The 25810-nt window shown below is 37.0% G+C and overlaps 1 pseudogene; it reads right to left on the reverse strand.

Annotated features, from left to right (window-relative positions):
• Positions 1-24337: 24337 nt before the first annotated feature.
• Positions 24338-24485, reverse strand: LOC121145178 (annotated as a pseudogene).
• Positions 24486-25810: the final 1325 nt, after the last annotated feature.

A 25810-nucleotide genomic window follows, 5' to 3' on the forward strand; every position in this document is an offset into this window, starting at 1 on the left:
GAAATGGTATATGTACCAGAGAATATTTATTTTCCTGGTTTGGATTGTTGGATAATTGTTCACAATAAAGTTAGCCATCCTCGATGTTTCCGTGTAACAATTTAATGTCTTTTATCATCTTTAATTTCATTTATTTATATCCTTTTACCCCTTAGTTTAGTTCTCAAGAGTGTTGATTTTGTTTATTATTTCAAACAATCAACTTTTCTATTTGTTAAGCCTTACTACTTCAATTTTATACTCAATTCCTCAAATGCTTATTGTAATGTTCAGTGTTACTTTCTTCCTACAGATTTAGGCATTTTGCTTATATTTTTTCTAGATCCATCAAATATAGAATGGGTTGCTTATTTGAGATCTTATTCTTTTCTTGTTTGGTTTTGCTATCAGTGACTATAAACTTCTGCCTTAGTACTTCTTTTAACTGTAATTCACACATTTTGACATGTTACTTTGCCTACTTGTGTTGTATAAAAAATAAAATTTTCTTCTTAATTTACTCTTTAATACATTGGTTGTTGATAAATATATACACATGTATATATGTATATAGCATTTGTGTGTGTGTATGAAGTTTAATTCTACTGTTTCTTCAGTTTCTGTTGTGGGACTGACCTACCCATTGTTGAAAGTGAAATTTTAAATTCTTCCACCTTTATTGTATTGGAGTTATCTCTTTTTTTTTTTAGCTCTGTGGATCTGATCTCTTTTTTAGTTCTATTAACCAAATAACGCTTTAAATATTTGGTTTGATATCAAGTGCATACATATTCATAATTTTTATTTTCCATGCTAAAATGACACCATGATCTCCATTGTTTCTTTTCAAAGCATATGATGTGTTGTTTTATTTAAGAAGGATCCTTGTTTTATTAATTCTATCTTCAGGGAATATTTTGGGTTTTTTTTCAGTACATGCATAATCTTTGTGAAGCATAATCCCATAGGAAGCATATATTTTGTCTTATTTAATTGTTCATATGATCAGTGTAGGTTTTTAATTGGAAAATTTAGTTCATTTACATGAAAATAATCAATAATAGGTAATAATGTTACTACTGTCATTTTGACACTTGTTTTCTTGCAGCTCCTTTCTAGCTCCTCCTAATATAGTCTTTCTGTAGTTGTGGGGAATTTCATGAAAAGACAGAGGTGAACTTAGTGCTTGTCTCAGTTGAGAGAATTTTCATGAGGGACAATTTCACTAAGCAGAGCAAATCTTATTAAAAACAAAACAAACACCTGAAATAGCATCAGGAGGGGGTTTTCAAGAAAAAGCCAAGAAAATGATGGAAGTGATGTCTTTATATCACAATTTTAAGGAAAGAAAAAATACACATAAATTATAGGGAGGAGAGAGAAGTCAGCAAAAGGCTGTAGTTTTGTCTGGCTCTTTTCAAAACAAAACAAAAATCCATTGGAAGAGTGTGATTGGCAACCTCCTGCTCTCATGCTAATGATAAGCTGAAATCTCAGGCACTGCTTCCTTGCTTTCTCAGGGTAAAACTACAGACTCAAAGAGACACAGAGATTCAGATGAACATTTTGATCTAGTCACAGGTGGGTACTGGGAAGAAAAGTAAGTATTTGAAAATCCAAGTTTCCTTATTATTTTGAGATAAAACTGGGAATTCAGAGAAATGGGATTAATATTCCAGCAGCGGTTCCACCAAGCTGGCAAGTTGCTATTCCTATGATGAAACCAGGAGCCAGGTGGAACACAGCTTTCTAAAAAGCAAAATAGGAGCAATACAAGATATTGTATTATTCATTTTTAAAGGATATCCTTTCACCAGTAATGGAGACTGTAACTACCTAGTAGCCCATCTGACACCTTATATTATGTGACTAAATGATCTTCCCCAGCATTGTATTTTCATTTTGTGCCTATTATTTTTATTATTTCTCATAGAAAGCTTCATTTTATAGCTGCTATGAGACTTACAAAGACATCTTTATTATAGCAACATATTTAAAATGATGACATGACATTGATGATAATGATAAGAAACAAAATTATCGAGATAAAAATAAAAGTGTTAATATAGCCTACACTTATACTTTATTCCTTCCAATGTTTTAATGCCTTAAATGTTTTATTTATTTATCTATTTATTAATTTTAAAAGCATGTGCATGCATGCACACACACACACACACACAGAGGAAAAGGAGATAGGAGAAAGAGAGAGAGAGAGATAGGGAGGGGGGGAGGAGATAGAGAATTGAGTTCCACCAGCTGGATCACATGCCAAATATGTGCAACATTCACTAAAAGACCAGGCCCTCCATTGAGTGCCTCCTCCTTTGGTGACAGGAACCCATTTTCTTGGACAGCCTTCAACAAATGCTGTTGCGACAATTGAACAGTAGCAGAATCTGCAGAATTAATAAAGAAGAAGCATACCTCTCACCTTATACAAAAACAGCTCTAAATGGATCAAGGACCTAAAACTATATTCAGAAACCTAAACTCACTGAGAAAAATACAGAAAGCATTGGTACAGGCATTGGTAAAGTCTTCCTGAAAAAGTTACTAAAAGCACAGTCAGTCAAAGCCAAAATATACTAATAGGGCTATATCAAACTAAGAAGCTCATGTATAGCTAATGAAATTATCAATACAGTGAAGAATCAACCAACAGAATGAGAAAAATCCCTGTATACTACACAACAGATAGAGAACTAGTATATGGGATTTAAAAGCTTAACTAGTATCTGGGGTTCAGAATCTGAACAACAGAAAAACAAAAAACCCTGTGAATAAATGGATAAAGTAAATTAACAATCATGTTAAAAAAAACCAAATTCTAATGGCTAATAGACATTAAAAAGTTCTCAGGTTCTCTAGCTATTAAGAAGATACAGATAAAAATCACACTGAGGTTCCATCTAACACACGTGTTCAGAAATCTAGTAACAAACCTGCTGGTGTGGATGTGGTGTAAATATAGGTTAGTACAGCCTTTATGTAAGTCAGTATGGGGAGTGCCAAGAAAAGTGAATATTGATCTACTGTATGACTCATCTATCCCAGTTCAGGGAACAGACCCAAAGGAAGTGAAACAGTCCAGGTACCTGTCAAATGATGAGTGGATAAAGAAACTGAGGTATATTTATTCCTTGGGATACTACTCAGACAATAAAAAAAAAGGTTGAAATTCTACTACTTGCAACAAAAAGACCCTAACTGGATACCTTTATACTCAGTGAAATAAGCCAGTCTCAAAAAGGACAAATATCATATGTTCTGTCTTATATAAGGCAAGCTTCATGATAACTACAAAAGCAATAGATACATAAAAAGATGTAAATACATATATTCACCTAGAGGAACTGTATAACTGAGATTAGCATGCTGAGAATGAAGATACATTACAGTATGCATCTCTCCACTCCTGAATAAAAATATGAACTTACGGTGAAACTGAATGAAACCATGAAATGTATCTTAACAATAAGATGTTGGATAACAGAATTACTATAGTCTATACCAACAATGCAGTGATAGACTTAAATAGCAGAATGATGGACTTGTGGCAGTTGTCGAAGGATATACTGTTGCAATAATATGGGAAAATTAGCAGAGAAGAGGCACAATGGGGAGGGTTAAAGGGGAAACCCCTGAGCCTACAGATCTGTATGGAAAATGAATATTAAAAAAAAGCTTTCTTCATGTCAGGTGATATGAGCAGTTTGTACAACATGATCATAACATATAATTCTGAATTTGTCCTTAGTCTAGTAAGTGAGATTTTTACCTCTGGGGCATGTTTGTAACCATTCATATCTCCTTAGTTTGAAAGAACTTCCTGAAGTAATTTTTGCAGGGTGGGTATAGTGGTGGTAAATTTGTCCAGGTTTTGATGGATAGATTTTGTTTGTTTGTATTTTTGTAGTTGTTGTTTACTTTATGTGGGAATGTCTTCTTCTGTCCCTTGGTGTTACCAGCCATGCTGAATATAGTATTCTTCATTGTACTTTTACCTTCACAGTTGTGAAAAATCTCATCATGTTTTCTCCATAGCTGCACTGTTCCTTTGAAGGAGTTTGTTGTGAGGCAAATTGCGATGCACTCTGAGAATCCTTTCCTGATTTACAAAATTGGAGAGCTTAATTTAAAACATGCTTTGGGTAGACCAAGTTCAGTTGAACTTGACAGGTGATTTTGATTTACATTTTTCTGCATGTTTTCATATTTTTCAGAAGTTTGTGTTACTATCCTCTTAAGCCCCTTGGCATTTTTGAGCCCCAGTCACTCAAATATTTGCTCTTCTAATGTTCTCACAAATTTCCATCAGCTCTTTAAAATTCATTTGAATTTTTTTTTCTCCTCTGACACTGTGTCTTCAAATAAATTATTTTGAGCTCATCGATCCTTTCCTGTGTTTTCTGCAATTGATCCCTTCAAGTTCATTTTAAATTCTGATTAGTGCACATGCAGATCAAAGATTTCTGTTTGCTTTTAAAAATGAATTTTGTTTTTCTCTTAAATTCCTCTGTTAGGAGTTGAAACCATTTCTGTGGCTTATCAAGTTCTTGAATTTTAACAGATTAGTTTATGATGTAAACTGTTGTGTTACTAGCTTCTGAAGAGTTCTTTTGTTCACATGAGGTAATGAATCACTGGAAGTTCTTGGTGCTTATTGAGTTATGATACTAACTCTGCATCAAGTGATTAGTATTTATTCTGGATGTACTACTCTGAACCTGTTTGCACTGTTATTTGCAAAGCTTCTTATTTTTTTAATCAAATTATTTTATTTATATAATTTGAACAGATTTTGTTCTTTCACAAACAGATTTAGGTGCATAGTGTAACTTCCCACTCTACCCTTCCTCCTTCCTGCTCATAGCATATTTCGATCTCACTTCACAATCATTGTCTTAACACTTCATTAAACAAATAGCCAATAGAAAAACATAACAAAACAAAATATTGTTCCTCATCTTCAAGGGTGTAAATAAATATTGTAACTAATAATTAAATCTCAAAACCTCTGTTTTGCTTATATAGATCTATGTGTTAGAGATTTTTTTAAGATTAATTTACTCTTTTGGATTAGTTACACACAGAGAGAGGCAGAGTTAGAGAGAGGAGTGATAGAAAAAGAGAGAGAGAGAGATTTTCCATCTGATGATTCACTCCCTAGAAAGCTACAAGAGCCAAGGATGAGCCAGGAGGAAATCAAGAACCAGGTGTTTCATTTGGATGTCTTACAGGGTCCAAGCATTTGGGTCATTTACTGCTAGACTATTAGCAGGGATCTGGATCAGAAGTGGAGCAGCCAGAGTCTGATGTAAAAAACTCAATGGCTAAATCCTCATCTTGCACTGCTGGGATCCTATATGGACTCCAGCTACACTTCCAATCCAGTTCCCTGCTTGTGGCCTGGGAAAGCAGCAGTAGATGGAACCCTGCACCTATTTGGTAACCACAGGCAAAGTTCTCTGTGCTTTTGTGATTCATATGTTGTGCCTTTTTTAGCAGTAGAGTATGTTCAAGACAAATTTGTCACAGATTCATAGTTGTTGTATTGTCCTTAATGAATTGGTAAGTTCCTAAAATAGTAGTTTATCCCTCAATCCTCTACCTGAGGCTAGGTCAGCTACAGATGCCTCATTTATAGTATTGGTCTATTTAGGGGTCACTAGAGGATTCTTTAAGGATTCATACTCTATGTAAGGACTCAGTTACCTAATCCATTTTCTTCTTCCAAGTGAATAAATGGCGGGAAGGGAAATAGGATTGAAGTGGTAAAGAAAAGAAAAGAGAAGGATACTTACATAGTTATGCTGTTGGACCTGGTTGAGGCAGCTCTCACTTAATTCATTTAATTTTCATTATACAAATCCTTTAGGGGAAAAAAGAAGGAATCCCTTGCCTAGCTTGGATCCTGAAACAAAACAGGGCAAGGTCTTGGTTCCTAGCACATCGCAGAGACATAGAACAATGGACTGGTCACTATCGCGCTCGTGCGTGCACACACACACACACACACACACACACACACGTGTTACTGTCTCTCAAACATCAACTCTTGTCACTAAGAATGCTTATAAGCACCTTGCATGGAAACAACTATTAGGGGCAGAATTGGTACAATTTAATTAACTTCTTCTAATTCTTAAGAAGAAAATAATGAAAAAATGACACAAAGCAGTTGGTGACCATATATGGATTGCCTCCGTGGAGTATGTCTGCATGTTTTGATTTTTTCTTTGTAATGCATTTTCCCCTTAGCCTTTCAATTTTTGAAGAAATTCAATTCTATTAAAATACAAGAAAATGCTAGAACAGTGTTTACCTTTTTTTGGAATTGCCTCTCTGGGTTTATTTTTGTTTCCCATTACTCTAATTCTATCTCAGTCAGTTGCATGTATTTCTTTAAAATACTCTGAATTCCCATCCACCTCACTCAATTTTCATGCATTTATTGCTCCCCACCGATAACTCTTATTATGTCATCAATGCAAGGCATCAGTGAAGAAAGTTTATAATTGTAGTTCTCCTCTCATATGGGAATGTGTGTTGTATTTAATTTATTTGTGTTCATTTTTCATATTTTTCAATTGAGTTTTAATAGAACATTTAATGAATTGAAAACAGTGATGCTGTAAATTCTTACATTAGAAAATATACAGTGACTAGACTGCATGATGACATTGGGTATATTTGTATCGTTATTAAGTGCTTGGCATTTATTAATTATACTGCTACATTGATAAATTACAAAATGATTCTGGCAATTTGTTTCACATGACCTTTCCTTTTTCTCAGAAATTGTGATTAAGAGTATCAAGAGATGTGAATAAGCACTTTAAGAAAATAAAAACAAGTTTCTGTTGATGGCATTATTTAAAAATTTTAGTTTTATGAAAAATATTAATATCACCCAATGTCTGTTTCATAGAAAATTCAAACAATTGATAGTTACTGAAAATAAATTACTATATGTATACAAAGCACAAATTTAAACAAACTACATCATTTTGTCAAAATTAAACATAAAAGTGAGAACTGTTACTATGGTGTAACAGGTTAAGGTATCATCTGTAATGCCATATAAAATGCTGGCTCATCTCCCAAATCTGCCATTTCTGAATAGGCCTCCTGATATATTGGGGATCTGAATGAAACTCCAGGGTCCTAGCTTCTTGCTTGGCCCATTTCCTGCCAAGGTGGCCAGTTGGGAAGTTAACCAGTCAATGGAAGATATCTCTCTAATTCTTTCTCTTTCTCTGTCTCTCTCTCTTGTCTTTCAATTACTCTCTAAGTCAGCCATTCAGATAAATAAATCATAATAAAGACAAAAGTGATATAAATTAAGTCAAAGTTGGAAGAATTTCAACAGAATTTTGTAGTTTTACGTGGATGAAAACTAATTTTTACCTGTTTATCAAAAATCTGTAGAACAATTGTTGAAGTGATGAATAGAGGGCCCGGTTTGTTATCCCAGTGACTAAATCCTGGCTTTGCATCTGCTGGGGTCCTATATGGGTGCTAGTTCATGGCCTGACTGCTCCACTTCCCATCCAGCTTCCTGCTTATGGCCTGGGAAAGCAGCAGAGGATAACCAAAACCTTGTGACCCTGCACTCACATGACAGAATGAGAAGAAAATTCTGGTTCCTGATTTTGGATTGTTTCAGCTCTAGCTGTTGCAGCCATTTGGGGCATGAAACAGTGGATGGAAGAACTTTGTATCTCCTTATTTCTGCATGTCTTCCTTTCCAATAAAAGAAAAAGTGTAAATATTTCTAAGGAGATTTAGTTAATTGAAAGGCAGTGCATCAAAGAAAGAATAAGAGGGAAGAAATGAATATGGAATTGAGGGTGGGGTACAGGGAAAAAAATCTCCATCTTGTATCTTTTGGCTCATCCTCTAATTTTCCTCAACAGTTTAGGCTGAAAACAGGAGCCACAATCTCTACATGGGTTCCAGGAGTCCAAGTGTTTGAACCACCACCAGCTACCTATATTTCAAGGAATATTAGCAGGAAGCTGGATAAATTGGAAGCATAGTAACACACGTTTGAACTGGCACTCCAATATGAGATATTGGCACCACAAGTGGAAGCTTAACTTGCTCCACTGCAATGTAAGTCTCATTAGAAACATTAACTGAGGAAATAGAAGTAGGAATAAAATGAAGTTAACCATATAGATACTTATATGAAGTTGACATAGATAATATTGATACCTGAATGTGAATACAAACTGAGAACCAAAGTTATAGCAGGCAGTGTGTACAGTTTTGAGAAAAAATTATTTAAGAAGAGGATACTAGCAATTGTATAAAATGTGCATCATTATAAATTGCATTAAGAAGAATGCCATTTTATTGCATTTATTGTCTGAAATTGATTGTTATTGTCTCTATCTATGGCTTTCTATAAGCTACGTGTCTCATTAGATTTTTTTTTCCCCAATTCATCTACCCAAGGGACGTTATTTTACCTGTTAAATCAGTTCAAATCCTTCATGGAGACTATAGAGACTTGTAAGATTTGCTCATTTTCTAGCTTATATTATTGCTGAAGTACACTTACCTGTTCATGTTTTGTTTCCCCCTGTTTCTTATACATATTATATGCATTAGCAGATATTCAGTCAGTTGTACACATGTGTCAAATAAATACTTCATAACTTCTTTGTGGCATTTATTTGTGGTGTTTTGGGTCTTTGTGGTGTTTCATTGTTTCTTAATTTAAGATGTTAAAAATCAGCATTTTGAGTATGTGAGAAGGACAACATATATCCAGTCAATTAAAACAAGGTAATGGAAGGATGGGCTATGGACTCTAGATTATACAAAATTGTCAATGGCCGTACCATCCTGAACGCGTCCGATCTTGTCTGATCTTGGAAGCTAAGCAGGGTCAGACCTGGTCAGTACTTGGATGGGAGATTATACAAAATTAATGAAAGATGTTGATGAGAGGAGAAGAACAGAGCACAAGCCTCCAAATTTGGATATTTGTGACACATGGGATAAAATCAGAAGAACAAGTAAAGAATAAAGGAGGTTTTTGTTAAAGCTTTTTGCAGCAAAAGGGAAAAAATAGTCTTTGATCCAAGAGGACTATAATTTTTAGCTTTATTCAGCCTTCTTTCTGCTCTAACTCCGCAGTTCCTGACCTAATTTGAAATTCGATATTCTGACAGATTGTTTTTATTTCCTTGGCATTTTGCTAGGAGATATTCTGCCTTCCCATTCACTCATGCTGATGACCATCACCTTCACGTCTGTGTGCACGCATCCTCAATATTGTTTGTAAGTTTTAGCATGTGGTGCCAGATTGTTTTAATTTCTGTTTGTTTTGGAAAGTATTTCCCCTTCATTTATAAATAATGTCTTTGCAAAATGCAATGTTATGGGTTGAAAACTTTGGTTTGGTTTGGCTTGTTTTTGTTGTTTAGGACTTGTACTGTGTCTCGCCCTTTTGTCCTAGCCTGTGGGATTTGTGATGAGAAATCAGTTGTCACTTTAATTAGAGACCCACTAAGGTAATCTGACATTTCCCCTGGTGTGCATTTTAAAGTCTTTATATTCCATTGTTCAAATCTTGGGTATAATATGGCACGGTTAAAATTTTTCTGCTCATGTCTGTTAAGAAATAAACGTGTTTTCTGTACATGGATGGTTATTTCTTTCACCCAGTCGGGGAAGTTCTCTGCTATTTTACTGAAGAGCCCATCTAACCCGTTCTCTTTTATCACTTAACATCTGTATGCTTTGGGTTTCGACTTTATGTCATAGTTGTCAAACACTGGTTCCTTTTTAATTTTTTTTTCTTTTTTAAAAAGAGCTCATCACATAATTCATAATTCAAACTTCTTTATGTATTTAATAGCATCTATTGCAACACTTGCACATTTCAATTTAGTTTTCCTGTTACCAATAATTTTTTTAAGATTTATTTTTATTTTTTATTGGAAAGTCAGATACACAAAGAGGAGACGAGACAGAGACGAAGATCTTCTCTCTGCTGATTCTCTTCCCAAGTGAACTCAATGGCCAGAGCTGAATTGATATGAAGCCAGGAGCTTCTTCCAGGCCTCCCATGTGGGTGCAGGGTCCCAATGCCTGGACCGTCCTCTACTGATTTCCAAGGCCACAAGCAGGAAGCTGGATGGAAAGCAGAGCTGCGACGATTAGAAACAGAATCTGTATGGGATCCTGTCGCATGCAAGTTGAAAACTCCAGCTGCTAGCCTACTGTGCTGGGCCTGATATCAACAATATTTTTAAAATCTTTTTAAAAATTATTTTTAAGGAGTTAGAGAGAGAGAGTCTTCCATCCTCTGGTTTACTCTCCATTTAGCCACATTGGCAAATACAGACTGAGGTCAACAGCTTCTTCCTGATCTCCCCTGTGGCAAAATGAGGGCCAAACACGTGGGTTGTCTGCTGCTACTTGTCCTAAGTCATTGCCAGGACCTGGGTAAGAAATACAATAGCTGGACATAAACCATCATCCATTATGGGTTGCTGGAATAAGAAGGAGAAGTTTTATCCACTGAACTATGATACCAGCCTTGCTAATAATTTCTTTACATATACTTACTATCTCACAGTTGTGTAGGTCAGAAGTTCAATAGAAATGTAACTAAGCAAAATGATATATTTATAATATTTTTTTGTTTCTACAAGTTATACTTGCAAGTTTTCTTGCATTTTCCATCTTAATAATCTACATATGTTCTTTAGTTTGTGGCTTCCTTTCTCCATTTTTAAAGTCAGAAATGCCTCATCTTTCATTTATCCTACAGTCATCTCTCTCTCTGAAGTTGTCTATGTTTAAGAAATTAAATGATTATATTCACCCTAGAAAGATGATCAAAGATACTTTCCTATCTCAGACTCATTAGTGTTATTCACATTTTGTAATTATTATTTTTCTGCAAGATGTATCAGGCTGCTCCACATTGCATAAGAAAAATTTATAATCTCATGAGGTTTAGTTTGACTCACAGTTTTGAATGAGCAAGAATTGCAAGCATCAACTGGTAACAGCCTTCTTTATGACAAAATCTTAATCCAGTGAGAAGTATCACATGGCAAGAGATAGAAACCATGCCTTTGCACATGCCTTCATTGCTCTTTCCCTCTGCTTGTCAGTTCCCATTATCTAATCATGGGGGCTCCGCCCACACAATTTATTTAATCCTAACCTATTCTCAAGAACCCAAACTCCAAATACGACAATCATATTGTCTATCCTTAGTATACTGCATAAAGAGAATTAAATTTCAACACATACACTTGTGTGCCATTCAAAATACATCCCAATCATGGTACCAGGTAAGATACATTTGAACAGATTTCTGTTTCAGCATATCAACTCTGAAAAAAGAGCATTGACTTTGCTTGCCACATTCAGTGATCCATGCATGTCTAAATAGCAGCTTGATATTTTGATCAAATATTTAATTTTGGTTTCTTGAGTTGCTTATTTGTATTCAAGTATATTTTCACAAACTCTGCTAAACATTTTTCTAATTAACACCAACTTTGTTATGAACCTTTAAAGCATTTGTTGACTTTCTTTACCATTTTTACGTCATTCATGAGACTTCAGCCTAAACTGGCTTTCAAAGAAACATAAATAATAAATCTTTAAAAACAAATGTATTAACATTCATGTAGTATGCACTTGATCCACTCTGAAGTAACTGTGGGGACAGAGGAAAGTAAGTGGAATGACCAGAAATCTTAACCTTTTTCTATAATAAAAAAAAATACAAAATGCATTTTGAAAATAATATGTTATAAATGCTAAATTTGTTGGTATTTGGAACTAAGTCTTTAATATCTCATCCACTGGAAAAAAAATGCTCCTCTGGTTCTATTTTTTATAAAATTCCCATTATCTACTTCAAAATTCAACTAGGTGTTTCAACAAAAATTTAGGAAATGTTTTTATTTAAAAGGTTTTTTTTATTTATATAAAATGAACAAATTCCATATATTTCATTCACACAAATTTAGAAGCGTGTAGATACTTCCTTCACTTCTCTCTCTCCTACACATGCTCCTATGTTTATTGACTGCACTGTCACAGCAGGGGTGGCCCTAACCCAAACTGTTCAAACCACAGAAGCCATCGACAACCTAACCCTGTACATTCTGACCCTTGATTCCACCCGTGTGTCCATGCTGACATCCACTGCCTTTACCCAGGGTTTGTTTGATTGCTGGTGGGGACTCATTATGTCTGTTTTTACCCTTGTGTCCTTATCATCATTGTGGTTGCCATCTGGGGATTCAGGACCTGCTGCTAACTGCTGATATTCTCCTGCCTCAGTCGGGCAGAACAAAATACTGCCCACCTAACAGAGGTACTAGTTGCGGACCTTCAATTTAATACAGAGGGGGGTAGATGTTAGTAGTCATTTGTGGATTTGAGCCTTTCTGGCCTATGCCAGAGGGCTCAGCACACTGTGCACCCTGGAAAAGCAACAAGGGGCTTAGCAAACTGAAGCCCCTCTTTGACATGAAGGCTCACAGGTGGCCCAGAAATGGACATACATGTCCTGTTTTCCTCTGCTTGGAAGGTGGGGAAATATCCCCACCTTGCAGTGGTGAAATGAGGGAACTAATTGTGAGATTTTGTGGTCCGGTCTGGCGTGCAGATTATTCTGGTCAGGAAGGGTTATATCTAAAACTGATCATTAAGTTGATTGGTGGCTGGGGGTAGGGGTAGTGGCTGGGGGACCAATCAGGTCATTGTTACTAATGCTCTGGGTTTTCTATGTGTTGCCCAATATATAAGCTTCACTATTAATAGATTCAATAAATAGATCCGTTGGTTGAGTCATGGTTGTGTCTTTTATCTGGTGGTCTTTTACGGGATCTGCATCGTCTCACCTTGGGATTCTCCAGTAGGACTGCGAAAGCAACTTCATGTAGGATGAAAAGGTGTTGTAGATCTCAGTTAGGCCCATTGGTTGCATTGTTTCTGTCTCATCGACCTACCAGTGTTAGTTCAATGCTGAGGTTCCTCAGTATTATTGTATTGTGGTCTACATCTTCATTTAGGTCTGTCAAAAGTTTCATGTAGCCAGGTGCACTAGCATTTGATGTGCTTACATGTATTATCATTATTTCTTCTTCCTACGTGAATCCGTTTATTAATATGTGGTGTTTTTTTCTGCATCTCTTCTAAAGCTTTTCATACTGAAATCTGTATCTCCTGATATTAAATCACTACACCAGCTCGATTTTTTCCCTTTGTGTTTGCATTTAATAACCCTTTCCATTCTTTCAAGTTCAATTTCCATGTATCTTTGACAATGAGATGCATCCCTTGTGGGCAACAGACTGGTTATGTTTTTTTGTTTGTTTGTTTGTTTGTTATCTAGTCCATTGATCTGCATGTTTTGATTGGTATGTGTAGGTCATTTGTGCTCAGGCTTAATGTTGACAGGTAGCTATCTGGTCCTGTTATTTTTCTATTTGGTTTCCTTTTGTTTGATTTAGGTTTTTTTTTGTGGTTTTATTGGGTATATCTACCCGTTTGCCGTAGGTGTAAGTGGCTACTTCTTTTTTTTTTTTTTTGTCATCAGTATGTTTTTGAGTAATGTTTATAGGACTAGACTAGCAGCAAATTCTTCTCACTTACGTTTGCTTTTTCTTTCCACTTATGTTTGCTTTGGAGTTATTTTTATTTCATTTTCAAAGACAAATGAGACCTTTGATGGATAAGTTATTCTGGGCTGACAGCTTTTCTTTCTTTTTCTTTGTTTCATTTTGCTTCAGGTTCTGGAATATGATGTCTGGGCTTTTGTGCTGGTCATTCATGGAAAGCTTCAGGTACCATTACCTGGACTTACTGCTCTATTTTAAACTACGTTGTTTTGCTTTGATCTTTTATTTATCTGCCCTAGTTAGTAAGTACATAACTGTTGCTCTTGGATACAAATAAGTTGTGCATGGTTTACCTTGAGTCTTTTAGATGAGTATGTAGACCCCTCCGTCTTTTTTTTTTTTTTTTGAGGGGAGGTGGTGATGCGAGTTGAAGGAGGGATTCTTTGGATTTTAAAGATTAATTCCCTTTATTTGTTGCTCTCTGGCAACAGTGTCCCTTTGAATTTCATCAAGCCACATTTCTTTGACTTCCATCAAGTCACTGGAGACACTATAAGATTGCTGTTCTCCCATGCTGTAGTGCCATTGCAAGGGTTGAGACAGGCACCATTGTGGCTATTGAGCCATCGAGTTGCATGCCCAATCAAGTGTGCCCCATTCTTTCACATCCCACTGCTGGACCCATATTGAGGTGAACCCAGGTACAGGTCAGTGACTTTGCTCTTTCCCATGTCTCCCATGGCTGCCTCAAATATCAACCTTCCAGCACTTGTTGTTCTCTGATTCCATTCTGTGGTTCCCTTGTTCCGGAGACCTGCTCCTGCTGACTTGACAGCTTGCAAATGATGCATGGATCAGTGAGAAGATAAGAAGAGGAGAGATGTGGACCACTACAGCATGATGTCCATAACGGACAACTCAGAAAAGTTGCCTTCTTTACTTATACATAAATCATCACAAGCTTTTGCACAACATCCAATTGTTTCATTGTTCTTAACTATAAAATAATGATTGCAAAAACAATGCTAAAAAACATCATTATTATTTTACTTCAGAGAAAATATTTTCAGCAAGCCATTACTCATTCAAACCTGCAGTGAGCTGGGTGAAGCCAGGAAGTCCACGGTTGGCAGCACATGTGGTTACATAGTGACAAGTGGTTTTCATATATCCAAAATCAATTGTCACTTAACCTAAACAAATATTACTTAAATTATCAAGAGCACAGAATTAAAAAGTAAGCTCATAAATGAAAGGAATTTATAAAGGCATATATCATAGATTCTTTATTAAATCTTATAATCAATCATGCATTAATTACCATCACATTCACCTAGTACTGATTCAATTTTTTTCTTTCTTTTGTTAAAAGGCAGTGAAAGGGATCAGGGCAAATCAGCCTTTCTACAAACAGAAGGCCTTTACAAGAAACTTCTTTTTTATGAACTGTTTTCTTTCCCTGAATATGAGTGCCAATATAAGGTAGAAGTTTTTATAAACCGTTTTCTTTCCCTAAATATAAGCCCTTATAAATATAAGCCAATATAAGGTAAATGTTTTTTTTTTTTTTTAAAGATTTATTTTTATTATTTTTTCATTGGAAAGGCGGATATACAGAGAGGAGATACAGAGAGGAAGATCTTCCATCCGATGATTCACTCCCCAAGTGAGCCGCAACGGGTCGATACTATGCCGATCCGAAGCCAGGAGCCTCTTCCGGGTCTCCCACACGGGTGCAGGGTCCCAAAGCTTTGGGCCGTCCTCAACTGCTTTCCCAGGCCACAGGCAGGGAGCTGGAAGGGAAGCGGGGCTGCTGGGATTAGAACCGGCGCCCATATGGGATCCCGGGCGTGCAAGGCGAGGACTTAACCACTTGCGCCACCGCGCCGGGCCCAGGTAAATGTTTTAAGCCATTTTTTTAGTGGGGGTTCACAATATTTTGTTTCCCTTAGAAGATGTCCGATATACTTTCTGCTTTCTGTGGTGAGAAACTCAAATGCATCATTTCATGTGTTATAACAGATTGAGGCTGCATGGTAAACAAACTCTTTGTATCTCCATGATTGCCATCTGTTCCAAGATATTATCAAGCCATTTCTTAAGGAAAACATTACTTATATCAGGGCAAGCTCAAGGACAAATGTGGGCACATAACAGGATATTTGGAGACATTGTGGGCTCAATTGTACTATTGTATGCTTTTAGCTGTGTATCATTGCCTTACATTGCTAAAGATGCTTTTACCATAACATGATTGATCAGTTTGAGGTGTTGTAACAGTTGCAGGAATCATTTCACATTTGCAGAAAAACAACAACAACGCCCTCAGGAGAATTCTAGGTAATATCAGAGAAGTTATTGAGTGTCCATACAATGGGATGAGGCAGAAATGAGGTGACCAGAGACATTCTTCCGGGCCTTGCCATGCAGCCAGACACTCCTCATAGCCTTGCTCACCCAGGAGCGATGCTCCCACCCTCGTTTCATCAGTCCTAAGTACATGGCTTCCCACACCTCTGGCTGCTCTAGTGTACCTCTTGACCTTTCCTTCTATGGATGTGTGAGTTACAGCTTGCAGGGACTACTCATCTTTACCCAGGCAGTCTTCACTCCCCTCCTGCTTTTCTCACACTCTGGGGGTTGAAATCCATACAACTGAGTCCTAATATCTGCCTACCTAAGTGTATTTGTCTTTTAGTTCTGGCTTACTATCCAGACTCATGCAGCTGATCCTGATTCAGATTTTTGTCCCTCTAGGCTCCACTGCCCCCTCTCAGATGGTCCTGGGGTCTCTCAAAGGGATTAGATGTGGACTTTCTGGGGATGGAATTGACTCTGCCTTTATTTCCATGTCACTCTCAGCTGGCTTGCTCCCCAGTGGCTCATTCCCCAGTGGCTCAGTCCCCAATGACACGGCTGTGCTGATCTGGGCATAAACATCAGCCCATGTAATTCCTCTCCATTTTGCTTCCCTTCATTGGTGTTTGGGCCAGAACTTTGTCATATGGCTTTTTGTCACATGCTGCCTCTTTGGAAGACTCCTTCAGAAGTCTGCTCTGCTTCTCTTTATGGTGCCTCCAAATCAACTAGGCTTTTGTCCACAGGTTGGGGTGCCCTCCTGTAGCTTACTTGTGCTGACCTTGGGCTGCAGGCTCTAACCTTAGGCCTCTTCCATAGTTTTTGCTTGTTCACACAGCTCCGGCTTTTTTCCACAGGCTTCCTGCAAGCTCGGCTCACCTGGTGTGGCAATGTTCCTTCTCCAGCTCAGCTTAGCACCTGATTTTCTCTCACCTGCTTTCTTTCTGTTCACAGCTACACCTACCCTGATTGGGTAAGACAGGACACTTAGAAAATTGCCTTGTTCTACCAAAATGTTACAGAAGGGAAACTTGGGCTCCTTTTTCCTTTAATGAGATCCCACAGTGAGAACTTTCAGCAGCATCCCATCTGATCTGGTCTTTTCGATATGTCAAGTTGTTATTGGGGAGTCCTTTGGCTTCCAGATAGAATAGTATGAGCAAAAATCTAGAGTGGAGCAGTAACAGGGAAGGTGGACTTCCCTTCATGCCTACCAGTAAGCTGGCACCTGTATGTCTAGAGTTATATTGTGTTTTCTGGATGGCATTCCTTAGCAAAAGAAAAAAATATATATCTTCTTGAATTACTGACTGATTTCAAGTCAAAGGAAAAGGAGATGTATAATGAATCACTAACATATCATACAAAAAAAGAGTGCCTGCAGAATCATGAGGAAAAATAGTTTTAATATTTCTCAAGAAGCCTGATTAGGAATAGTGTGTGCATTCCAATGCACATATTTTAATTTATTGGTTAAAGTTACAATCAAATTATCTGTAACTTAAATGCGTACAGGCAAGCATACAAGGAAGGAAACCTATGACAGCGAAACAAGAGGATTCAGAAAGTTGAAGAAAATTGCCAGTTGACAAATATTAACTGATTGGTTAGATGTTTAATTTACCCAGAAAACACTGATGGCTGGGAAATTTTTTTTAAGATTTATTTATTTTTATTACAAAGTCAGACATTCAGAGGGGAGGAGAGATAGAGAACTCGATTTTCCATCTGATGATTCACTCCCCAAGTGACCGCAACAGCCGGTGCTGTGCCGATTCAAAGCCAGGAACCAGGAACTTCCTCCAAGTCTCCCACACGGGTGCAGGATCCAAAGATTTGGGCCATCCTCGACTGCTTTCCCAAGCCACAAGCAGGGAGTTGGATGGGAAGTAGAGCTGCCAGGATTAGACTGGTACCCATATGGGATCCCGGCAAGTTCAAGGCGAGGACTTTAGCTGCTAGGCCACGCAGCTGGGCCCATGGATGATAAAATTTTAATCACAATAATATTTACATAATCTCAAATTTTCTTCTCACATTACACTTATTCAGTGTAAGTTTGAAAGAAACGAATTTCACTGTGGTGAAAGTTTGATTAGACACAATCCTAATCACATATTCAGAATTTACATAATCAAAAAGGAACAAATCAAATTATTTGCTGCCTCATATGATGTAATCACACAACATTACTTCTGTGATATTCCTGGCAAAATCATTTAATCAGGACAAATATCAGTTACTCCTACACTGAATGACATTTTGTAAGTAACTGGCTTAAACATCTTCAAAAGTGTCAGGCCATGGGAAAAATAACACACAGGAAGAACGTAAAAGGAAATTAAAGATCCAGGACAACTAAATATTGCAGATTCAGACGTGGTTGAATATTTGTGTGGCTTGTGTGACAGAGAACCCTGAACTTGGAAAGACCTCTTGCTTGATTTAATGTTATGCTGTTATCTACCTAATTCTTAATATTTAAACTTGTCCACATTCATTTTAAACCAGACACCGGGCACTGTCATTCATCCTAACTCACACTGAAACCTGTGTTTGTCATCAACAATTGACAAAACGTATGGAATCTGCAATTTGGATAATACCATTGTAATTTCCTGATTTTGATGACTATGTAGTCTATGTAATCGAGTGCGTTTGACCTGTAATTTCAACTTTTCAGTAAGTATGAAGTTATTAAAAAAGAGTAAAATCAATTTGTTCTATCCTCTGTAGAGTTCAGAATTTATGGATTAAATATGTGTAAATGGATCTCAAAGGCATTATGCTGAATGAAAAAATAATTTCGAAAGGTTACAACTAATCACAGTGCTTGTGAAGAAATCACCAAAGTGATAAAAATCAAGTCACTGGCAGCTGAGAGTTCGAATTGAGTGAAGGATGATGACAAAAGGGTAAATACAGTTTCTTTGTGTTAGGATGATTCTGGGTGCTACAGAAGTTCCTTGCAGTAAGAGTTAAGAAAAATTTGGAAGAAAAGTGAAATGAAGGGTTATATTGCAATTTCATCTGTAGAGGAAATGCAGCAATATGAATTAGGCTGTTTTATTTTGTAATTGAGCAGTCACCTCCTGAATGTTTGTGGATTGGAGTTAGAAAGGGGGGAGGCTTAAGTTCCTGAAAGGCTTCACTTTCTTAAAATTTAATGAAACAATCTGATTAAAATCTATCATTGTTCCTATAGGGGAGAAAGAAAAACTTTTTTTCTTTTTATTATTTGTAAAATCTTATGCCAATCATGAAAATCATGTTGATGCAAAGTTTATAAAGATTCCTATCTAACGAATTATAGCTAATATATAGGAAATCATGGAAAGAGATATTTTCATACTAACATGCAATCACAAAGGGTAAGGATTGATGCAGACATTCTAGACATTGACTCATTTTGACTCAAGTTTAGTTGAGCTTTTTTTTGGGGGGGGGACCTCTTTTTTTTCTTGAAACATTTGATGAAAACAAAACAACAACAACAAAATGCACATATAATATCTTTTCTCTTTCCTTTTCCAAAGCAAAATTTTTAAAGCCCTCTGGCTAGGTTTAGAACTCAGGTGTTACTAATTTAAGTATGGGGAGTCATCAAGGAAGGGAAACTCCAATCTCTCCATTTTCTGTGAGAAGGTATGGATCTAACTCTGCCAGCAACTTTTTTTTTTAGATTTATTTTTATTATTTATTTATTGGAAAGGCAGATATACAGAGAGGAGAGACAGAGAGGAAGATCTTACGTCCAATGATTCACTCCCCAAGTGAGCGCAACAGCCGATACTATGTCGATCCGAAGCCAGGAGCCTCTTCCTGGTCTCCCACACGGGTACAGGGTCCCAAAGCTTTGGGCCGTCCTCGACTGCTTTCCCAGGCCACAGGCAGGGAGCTGGAAGGGAAGCGGGGCTGCCGGGATAGAACCGGCGCTCATATGGGATCCCGGGTGTGCAAGGCGAGGACCTTAACCACTGCGCCACCGCTCTGGGCCCCTGGCAGTTTTTAAGTTACTAAATTAGGTACAAGAAGGACTATCTGAAGGGGCCCAGTCAGCATGGCTGGCTCCATGCCTCCAGTACTTGTGTGGGGTGAGTAGCTCTGTATCTGTATTGCCATATTGATAACGATATTATGGAAATATAATGGAAACCAACTTACTCTGCTCTCCTGGAGTGCTGATTTTTTCCTTAGTAATCTTGAGAGTTGATTGAGCTTTAATCCACACATTTTCTAATTCGGAGGACATTGATGGAACTTTCAGGAAAGAGTATATTTTTCTTTTATGTAAAGACAGAAATAACAAATGGATTCTCTGTAATTGTTTCAAGTTATGATTCATGATATAAGTCCTCACAAATATTTTAAAAATCAATGAATTCAAATTAACACGGAATAATTTGAATAACATAAGGCAATAGTTTACTTATTTCAAATTATATTGTAGATTCAGATATTGCATTATTCAGCTTTTCATTACTATAATGAAATTGTGGGAGCAAAGTAGCTTAGTAGAAAATAAGTTTAATTTTCGTTTGTTTGAATATTCAGTGTCAAAATTCAGAGAAGCCTATTGGTGATGGTTTCTTATTAGCCAATTTGAGGCGGTGCAGGGTCTCATGTTCCAAGACACTGAGAACATGCATGATTTGGGGTAGTTTTTTTTTTTTTTCTTCTTTGAAAACCACAAGGATTAAAATGTGAAGGTTACATATGATTGTTTAATCCTAACTTCATTCTAACAATCCCATCTTTGAACAATATAGTCAGGTTGTGTGCTCCATACAATTAGCTCATGCATTGGGAATGTTAAGTGCAGCATGGGTTTGAGGAACAAATCATATTCAAATCAGAGCAGATGGTAAGAAATCTTTTCAGAAAAATAATGAGACTTGTCATTTTAACAAACCTAACAAAAAACAAGGTACCAATAGGCCCATAACTGCCAAACTTTGAAGTAAGTCATACAAATTTATACCTTTAAAACAGAGAAACAGGAGTTGAATGAGTAATGTTGTTGCTACAATTACTTTCAAAAAAGACTGCATGCTTTGCTCAAAATATTTTGTTTCTGGAATTAAAAATGAAAAGTGTAGAAATGTATATTACAGAGAAAAGAAACTTGAGAACATCTTACCTTCAAATTTCATGGGAAAATGGACGTAAAATAGATTTGTTTTGGTACAATAGTTTTAAAATGCATGCACAGATTTTTTATTTCACAACAAACTAATTATATGCACTGGCTTCAAAATGTAGGATATCAAAATAAATGTATGTTTAATTTTATTCTTCAGGAACATTTTGAAATATCCCTATAGAGAATCAGCTGGGAGGCAGGTGGTCAGTTAACTTGTTATGATCAAGACACTGAAGCAACAAAGCAAAGTGTATATACTTCAGCCAAGTGTCAGCCTGAATACTTCCTTAAGTCATTGGCAGAAATACAAAATAGTCTTTCTGGCTAAAAACTTGGAAATCTGACAGAATTCCTCTTCCTTCCATATTCCAGCAGAGAGGTTCTTTTAGGACATCTTTGCTTACCAGATCAATATTATGCTATCAGGCTGAAGACAGTACATAGTTCCACTTAGCCTGATTATCTGTGATGGTCTTAATTGCACTCAAAATTTAAGTCAGGGGGGTTGAGTACAAACCTGGAGCCTGTAGGTCTATGTTGAAGCAAATGCTGTGATGCTTTGTTTTAGGGTAGAGACGGAAGTCGGCATTATTGTGTGAAGTACTTATTTTTTTATTATAACTTGCTTTAAATTTCACTAAGTAAGCTGTCATTATGGCGAAGGCCAAACCTTGAGCAAAGAGCTCAGTGTAAATCACATCATCAGGAACATATCCGTTATGGAAGCCAGGCATTGATGTGGGATCAGAAGCAACGAGGGAAATGCAACAAACACCAGAACGAGGTCTCACATCACCCCTCTTAGAATGGTTATTATCCAAAAACCAACAATGTTGGTGAGAATGTGAGGAAAACAGCATGTGGATCTAGCATCGATGGTAATCTCTACAATGATAATGGGACATAGTCTGGAGGTTCTTCAAGGATCTGAAAGTAGATGTACCAAAGATCCAAGCAAACCAATCCCTAGGAATTTATCTAAGTGGAATGAAATTAGCGGGTGAAACAACCATTGGTACCTCTATGTTTAGTGCACTTCAATTCACAATTGCTAAAATGTAGAATTAACCTAGACGTCATATCTGATGACAGGATAAAGAAAACATGGTAAAATATACTACTGAATACTACTCAGCTGGATTGAAATCTTGTCTTTTGCAATAAAATTGATGCAACCTGGACACCACCATGCTTGGTGCAATAAGCCAAAGTCAAAAACACAAATACCATCTGTTTTCTCTGATATGTGCATGCATAGGAATGAAATAGTCATTTTGGAATATGATTGTCATAGTTGGCCATCAAAGAAAGGAAGTGAGGAAAATGAGGTTGTATTCTTGGAACTGTACTCAAGCAATAAAAAAAATCTGGTCTATTTCTCTTAATAAAAATAATTTAAAAATCAACAAGAATAATAACAACAACAAAGAAGACAGAAAGCTGGATTGAAAGTGGAGGATTCAAGACTTGATTCGTGTAAGGGACACAGAAATTACATATGGGTGACTTAGTTGTCTGTATTACATCTCTTGGCCCATATACACCAGAAATATATGTACTGTATATAAACCTCAGCAAGTGGAGTTCAATTATTGTCATTACTAGACCTAAGCAAGTAATAAACATTGCTGCCCATTGTAAATGCCCACCAATTAACAGATAAATTTAAGAAAAAATCATCAAAGTAGAAAAAATGAGGGTACAAGTTATAACTTTTAGCAAAATTCTAAAGAAATTCTGTAAAATGAACAATAAAATTGTTCTTTGGAACAATTAAAATGGCTGTAGTAAGATTATGGAGGTAAAGATAATAGTTAATTCATAAATTCTGAGAATTTCCACAAATGGCTAGGAAGATTTAGAGATAGTAAAGATCTATACACTCTGCTTGCAGTATTACAGTTAAGTTCATATCGTTAAGTCCAAAGGGAACACTGAATGTAAGTCTCTTGAAAGTCAAAATTAACAACAGTACATGAGATCACAGAAATCTTTCCCAATTAAAGCAAAAAGTGGGAAGAGGGGGAAGGACAGACAGATGTAAAACAAATGATTTTTAAAATGATTTTAAAACAATGGATAATGAGATAGCAATGTGCTTACATAAACGTTCACAAGCAGTAATGTGTAAAAAGTAATTCTACCTTACATAAAATAGAATTCAACAAAATGATACTAATACAGATCTTGATATTATTGTATTGAGCAATTGATATAAACATGTGTCTAAATAGTGCCTAGAATATATAGTATTCAGTCAATGATAGTAATGTTTATCTGTTCTCTCTGCTGGTGTAGATGCTGATGCTGATGCTAACCTTTTTCAAGGTGCAGTGGAGAAGTTGTAAATAGAAAAAAAATAATAAAAGGAAGAGCCAGAAGTAGAAAATCCCAGCTTAAAATCGCCTGGACTTACAGACAAAGTGATATATATGGTATGAATGGCCCAGGCATCAATTGTCATCATCAATGAAATTTTTAGCAGAAGTGCCAAAGATGGAAACAGCTTGGAAGATATAAGGTTTAGTTTCTGGAAAGATCGCTGCTCATTGAAGTCTTATGGCAAGGTTCAGATTAAGTAGCAAGTGCTTGGCAGTGACAAACAGAAAATGCTGAAGAATCACCTAATGGCCTCGCTCATAGTACTAAAACATCAAGGCAAATGATAAGCTAGAAGTCTGGAAAAATAGGTTCCCTGGTGAATATAGTTAAGGAGTATTTATGTACTAAAAGCAGCCCTCTGGTATCAGGGACTCAGCCTTATCTTTACAGCCATTCTGATGCTAGTATTTTCTCCTGAAAGAATGTTCAAGGATCTGCCAATTCTGAAGCCACTCAAAGCCCTAAGGGGGGGAAAGTTGTTTTTCAGCTTGAGATTATAAAAAAAAAAGGCACAAAAATTACTGAAATTCAACAGAAGATGAGAAGATGACTACACATGGACAGTTGATGAATAGTATTTAAACTTTACATTGAGATTGAACCCGGAAGGATAAGAAATGAAAATCCCTTGATCTTTATGTTGTTAGTCTCCTCTAGTTATTCAGCAGTAGGAGTCAGGGTTTGGTTTGTTCGATGCTCCTGCTAATTTGTGTGTGTGTGTGTGTGTGTGTGCGCGCGGATATGTTAGCTTATGCCTCTACTAACAGCAATATTAATTTAGACTAGAGAGAGGACCGGACTATACCTCTTGCTTTTTTTTTTTTTTAAGTTTTACTTTATCTTTTTTTTTTTTTTTCGTTATTGCAGTCCCCCACCTCCAGAAGTTATGCATTTGAGTGTCCCACACTTGGGGAAATGGCAGGAGTCAGCACATCCGGGATGCAATGGATATGTCTTGCCCTGGGAAAACCACCTGCGTGATCATGGCATCTCCCCTGCAAGGTAACTATTACGTTATCTTTTTGAAGGAGTACAGAAAGAGAAGGAAGAAGTGAGGGAGCAGATGAGGGAGAGGGAGAGAGAGAGGACTTCCATTAGTTGGTATACTCCTCAAATGGCCACAACAGCCATAGCTGGGACAGACTGAAGCCAGGAGCTAGGCATTTCTCTTGGGTCTCCTACTTGGGTGAAGAGGCAGAGGGAGCCTGAGCCTTCTTCTGCTTCATTCCCAGATATATTGGCAGGGAGCTGAATTTAAGTGGAACAGTTTGAACTCTAACACCCATATAAGATGCTGGCATGGCAGGACAAGGCCATTTTGCATTTAAAAGCTCCAAATATTCTGTCAAATTTCCAGGATTACATCTTTTCCCATTTACAAAGTGTTCAGTGTCTTGGCTCTTTGCCAAATCAAGTTCTCTCTTTGCTCTCATTGTCCCCTGCTGTAGTAATTGTTGGCCCTGGCAGGCTTTCATTTATTAGGAGGGAACCTGTGGCTGTGCCCATTGAGAGGAAACGGTAAGAAATGTCATAAAAAAGGGGACTATTAGAATTCTTCTAGTAGCATGAAAGTCAGGCTTTTACAGAGGAATTGTCCTCAAATCATTTTGGACATCAGCCTAATTATAAAGACACTGAGGACTTGAGGCAGCAGTGGGTTGCTGTCTGGAGATCAGCAGGAGCCTTTGGCTACTAGCAGCCCTGTGTGATGCAGGAGCTCAAAAAGGCAGATGAAAAAGTACGTGCAGGAAACTAGGGAGAGAAGAAGTGTTAGTACTTTGTCCTTGAATACTTAGAGGAAGGACAAGGACTCACACCGCAACAATGTACCTTTTTCCTGCCCAGCTACCTCTTTGCCCGTGATTGGCGCCTACTGCTTCACTCAGTTAACTTTCTCCATTCTGAAAGGAGAGCACAACAGGGCTGCTTCACGTTTTTGCAGTCTACTCCATCTGCTTTGGGACGTAAGAGCTCTATGTGAAAATGAAATAGATTTTCTTTCCTTAAAAAAAATTTTTGATGGTGCTACTCGGGCCTTATCTTAATAGCCATACACTAATATACCAGTGTTAGAACAAGTGCGAGCTCTCTATAAAAACTTGATAAAACATTGCAGTTAATCAAACATCTTCAGATGACAGCAGTTCTGAACAAAGAAATAAGAAAAAAATGTGTGTATGTATATATATCTATGTATACACGTATCTGTATATCTATACAGATAAATATCAGTCAACTATATCTAGCTAGGTATGAAAATAGGGAGTGGTCTAACATGTGGCATAGCAGCTGAAGTCCTCGCCTTGAACGTGCCCATATGGGTACGTTCTAATCC

Source organism: Ochotona curzoniae, unplaced genomic scaffold, assembly GCF_017591425.1.
Source record: "Ochotona curzoniae isolate NIBS_2020 unplaced genomic scaffold, NIBS_Ocur_1.0 scaffold_3208, whole genome shotgun sequence".
In the NCBI taxonomy this organism is placed as follows: domain Eukaryota; kingdom Metazoa; phylum Chordata; class Mammalia; order Lagomorpha; family Ochotonidae; genus Ochotona; species Ochotona curzoniae.